This window comes from Durio zibethinus, chromosome 16 (assembly GCF_047325235.1).
Source record: "Durio zibethinus cultivar Kanyao isolate XHJ-2024 chromosome 16, ASM4732523v1, whole genome shotgun sequence".
NCBI lineage: Eukaryota > Viridiplantae > Streptophyta > Magnoliopsida > Malvales > Malvaceae > Durio > Durio zibethinus.
Genome location: NC_143177.1, coordinates 3,580,055 through 3,585,440, shown reverse-complemented (window position 1 = coordinate 3,585,440; position 5,386 = coordinate 3,580,055).

Sequence of the window (5,386 nt, the reverse complement as noted above, 5' to 3'; positions counted from 1 at the left end):
TCAATACTATGCTTTATGTTCAAATTGATCTCGTTCCTCTCTCAAAACTTGAATGGCTTCACATCGATAATGTATTACTATTTCAAGTCATCTACGAGACCTTGTAGTACCTTTTTTTCTTCCATAGATTGACTAAGCTTTTCTTTTTTAAATAATAAATTAGATCGAAGTTGTTTTGCATTCTTTCCAGATTTTTCAAACTCTGTAGTCATTGTTGTGATGGACTTATGCCAGCTTTCAGAGATATTTTCTTGTTCTCTTTCAAGCCTTCGAGATTTTACTTCACTCTTATCAGTCTTGTCTTTTCACTCATTAATCTCATGTTGAAGCCTCTTCTTTTTAAGCTCTTATGTTTTTTTTTCTTCTTCAAATTTGTACTTCATAATCTTCATATCCTCATGAATCTTTTCACAATGGGTGTCTTTTTTATGGCATGGTCTGTTTTCTTTATGACCAACTTTGCTCGTGACTTGTTGACTTCTTTATATCAGATATTCAGGTGTGGCTTTATCTATATATCCCTCACGATCTACTTTTCGAGTCTGCTTCCACTCTTTGATAAGCTCTTTTACCTTTCCAAAAAATCTTGATTTTTTAAAAGAGAATTCTAATTCTTAAAGCCCCTAAGTCATTAGGACAAATTGCTTTGACCTTAATTGTTGACGAACCAGTGTTAGAGCATAGCTTATACCTCCCTACGATCCTAAAAGTGGAACCTATGATTTGTCATCACACCTGTATAACATGGCTTCTCGTGGTCTTACTTGGTCTTTGATTTTGGCCACTCAACATTGCAGTATTCTTCAATTGACTTATTTTTATTACTATAAGTAGGATAAAATTTACCCATAGGATGTTGAAGATGACTTTGTACCAAAATATAGAGTAACTGTGCACACCTTATGAAGTGTCTTCTTTTTTTTTATAATAATTTAATGATCTAAAGGTTTCTACCAGTATAGAAAGAATAGGATTGATTTTATTATCCACATGTTTGAGAAAATCAATCACTGATACCTCAACGTGCCCCAAGACCTTCGAAAAGATGATCAAGCCATAAATTACCAAAGCTATCATTCTCATGCCTCGTTCATCCTCTAAGTGTTTGATGATGTAATCACGTAAGATTTCCCATGGGATGCATCACTTTTGCCTTTTGTTTGGATATATGAGTTCATATTCTGAGTGGGGACGTTCATCATATAGGCAAGTTTCTTTCGAGATCCAAGTTTTTGACCTTGCCAATAGATTTTGTCTGGATTGGGAAGATGTAACCATAATAATGTAGTATACTCTTCAATCATCGGGGTCATATCTATTTCATTGAATACAAAACATCTGTATACAAGATCCCAAAACTAAACTAAAGCTCTTATCAACTGATTTTTCATAGGCACCTCAAGCAGTGAAGCAATATGACCATATTTTTCCTCAAAAACCATCTTCTTAAAAGTTGTTACACAGCGCCAGATCTCGACCAACTAAGAAATGTTATTTTGTTGAAGTCCCAATTTGATTTCTTTAGGAAAAATTTCTTGTTCAGATTCTTTCAAACAATTTCCCATTCTACTTTGGGGTTCTAATGATAGAGCTATCACCACATTGGTCTCTTCACATACAGTGAGCTTTGAAGCTGAGAACATCATGATAGTGTTTTCGAAGCAAGACTAAAAATCTTCTTATTGATATTGGCATATTGATAAGCACATCCCATATGTAAGTGTTTATGATGATGCATGATTATGAAATAAAATGAGAGCAAAACAAAATAGGGTTAGTAATCACATTAAAATAAATATTCCCTCATGTGTCCTAATTTAGGGTATAATAAAAACTGGTATGACCCTGTCTAAGGTTGGTTTCTTAAGGTTCACTATATGCATGATTTGGTAATTAACATAAGCTAAAAAAGTTCTCAAATTAATCCTCACTATCGTCCACTCTAGACTAGTAAGGCCCCCGATCCTCACCCATAATGGGCTACCAATGGAAAGGGTTTAACTTGAGTGAAAGTATTTCGCTAGCCCAAATGGAGGCATTATAACCTCACGAAAGCATAGATACTCTACTCCCTCATAAAAAGGAATATATTTGGGAGCCCGGGTATAGAGCTCGTGCATGAATGTAAATATGCATGTGTATGAGGGAATGTAACAAATAAAATTAACAATATAATTAGCAATAATATAAAAAAATAACATATCACAACCAAATGAAAAAAAAATTAATATTCGAAGATGAGATAACAAATTAAAATTAAATATCGAAAAGACCATGAAATCAAAATTTGGATAACGCATGTTTAATTTTTTTTGCCTTGACTCTCAGACAATCTTTAGTGGAGTCGCCAAGTTGTCATAATGATTTTTCGTCTGGGGGGACTCAATCGCTAGACTTGATGAAAATTTTTGGAGTGGTCACTAATCTTTTTATAGGGTGTGATTGATCACCCAAAATATCATCTTTTAGTAAAAATTTTAAAATTAATTAAAACTTACTAAAAACAATTTAGGTCTGCGAAATCAAGACTAGGTTCGAGAGTATGATTACGAGTGAGAAATGTATTAGTACCCTCATGTTGTCCATTCAAAAAATGGTACCATTTAAACATGCGTAATCCTATAATTTTGATAATGTGATCTTTTTTTTGTTTAAGTTTAATTTTATAAAATTTATTTTAAAACATTTTTTTCTATTGCAAAACTAACATTATTATTATTATTATTATTTCGTATTCTATAAATTCCCTAACGCTTTGGTGGAATTTATAAGAAATCATTATTTAGAAAATATTTCAAGAAAATTTACCATTAACAAAATTCTCAAAATTTGTTCATAAGATATTAATTATTTTTTTTAAAAAAAATTTTAGGAACATCCCGACTCTTTGGTGAGTTCCTAAAATTTATTAAACAAATTTTAAGATTATTCTGACTTTTCAGTGAAATCCTAAAAATTTTGAACAAGTAGTAAGATTATCTCAATTTTGGCAAGATCCTAAATAAAATCATTTTTTATAGTTAAACGAATTAATTAATTAATCTTTATTAGGATTATTTTTAAAAATTTTATTATTTATTCTTTAATTATATTTTTTTATTAAAAAAATTTAGATTATCCCGACTCACTGGTGAAATCTAAATCTTAATATCTTATTTAAAGAAAATTGAACTCTTACAATTTTCTATATATTTTTTTAAAAAAATTCAAGATATCAGTTATTATTAATTTTATTTTTTTATTATTTTTTATTATTGTTTTACATTGTTTAAATCAATCTTTATTTTAATGAAAATAATTTTGGATTATCCTAACTCTATGGTGAAATCTGAAAAATTATTTTTACTTGTAATAATTAAAGAAAACTAAACTCTTTTAGCTTTCTCTAAAAATTACATTTAAAATATTCATTTAAACAATTTATTCTTTTATTTTATTTTTGTAATTTATTATTCTTTTAGCAAAAATTATTTTTTAAATTATCCTAACACTTTAGTGAATTTTAAATAATATTTTTGCTTGTAATAAAATTTTATTTTTTTTAAATAATTATTATTAATTTTTTTGCATATTATATTTTTTAGGTCTTTATTTTGTTTTAGTTTTATTTTGATTCTATTTATTTAATTATTTTTTAAAAAATTATTACTAGTAATAATAAAAAATAACAATAATATCATAAAACATAACATAAAAATCAACATAAAAAAATAAAAATCAAAACAAAAAATAAAAAAAAATCTACGAAACGGGTCGGGTTGGCCTGCGGGTCAACGTGTGGATCCTATGTAGGTCAGGTTCGGTCCAGAGCCTAAAACAGCATCATTTTGAAAGGCCTATAAAAGGCATGTTTTAGTTTTTTTTTTCTTATTTTTTCTTTCCCCTCTCTCTACCCCAAAGCCCGTATCTCTAAAATCTTAGCACCCCTCACCGATCATTGTGATAACCCAATTTTCAGGCGTCACCGCCGTACACCGGTAGCCAAAAACTTCAACGGCACTAAAAAATTCAAAGATCTCCAGATTTCAGTGGTTGAAAAATTCAACAATCACTAAAAAATTCAAACTTTTTCCAGTTTCTGATGTTGAAAAATTCAACGATCACCGAAAAATTCAAACTTTTTCAATTTTCGGCAACCCAAAAAGTTTTTCAAAAATTTTCAAAAATTCCCCCAATAATCTTTTTTGCTTTCTAAACACTTTTCCAAGCCCAGATTTTTCAAAAGAAATCTCAAACTTCATAGATCGAGAATTTTATTCTTAAAATTTTTTTTTTTTGAGTTTGTCGTTGTTTTCTTTTTTAATTGTGTGTTCCCCTTTTTTTGTTCTCTATGTCCTCTTGTTTTGCAAATTTTGACTCTATTTATAGAACCTCTGGGATTTAAATCTCAGATCTCTTGAGATCTTTTTGGTGAAAAATTTGGATCCTATCCGGTGATTTTTGGTCATCGGATTTTGAGCTATCAAATTAAGTAATGTCAGAGAGAAAAATATATCATTATGGTAACTTAATTTTAGTTGCTATAGTTGAAATCCAAAACTTTTTTTTTTACTTTTTTTTTAAATAATAATATCAATATTATATTAAACTATAAGAAAAAATTAATTAATCAAAATTAGTGTCTACAGCAGTAAAGAGAATCTAAAATAATAACGTGATTGTTACAAGAATAATTTCATTGTTTAAGTTCTCTATCACATGAACTGGAAAAGAAAAAAGGAAAAAGATTAGAAGGTGCATGCGAAAGATTGCTTGATTGAAGATAGATATAAGATGCTTTTTTTTCAATTTATTTGTACCTTTCTTATTGTCTAGTAGGATGGTTCCTCTCACATGCATCGTAGACATTTTTTGCAATAGCAACCAGATTTTATTTGTATTAAAGAGCAGTTGCCTGCTTTACATTACACAGAGTCGTAGTTTATATTGGAAAGTATCGCTTTCTTAAGATTTCTGTAACTACAATTATGAAATGACATTAACAATGTAACATTTCGAGTCTTTTTCGCGTGAATGTAGGCCACTGTAGTTGAATCACGGAGTTTTTTTTTTCCCAAATCAGGGTGAATAAAAAATCTTAATTCTTTGATAGGGGTACTTTTTTTCTTTTTTTTCTCAAACGGAGTATTTTTTACAGGTAAGCACCAAGAAAGCCACCTCAGAACTTTACGCACTCTTCCTCATTCTTCTTCTTCCAGTCTTCACTTTTGAGTTTCCCATATTTATTCAACATCCAAAGCTCTTTTTTTTTTACCTTTCTTCCTCTAAAACAATCAACAATCTTGTAATAATATAAACATCCTCTCATTTTGTGAGTTTTTTCCCAACATAAGGTCATTAAAAATCTTTAATAAAATCTTTAAGGGATCTCACAGTAGACCAATTT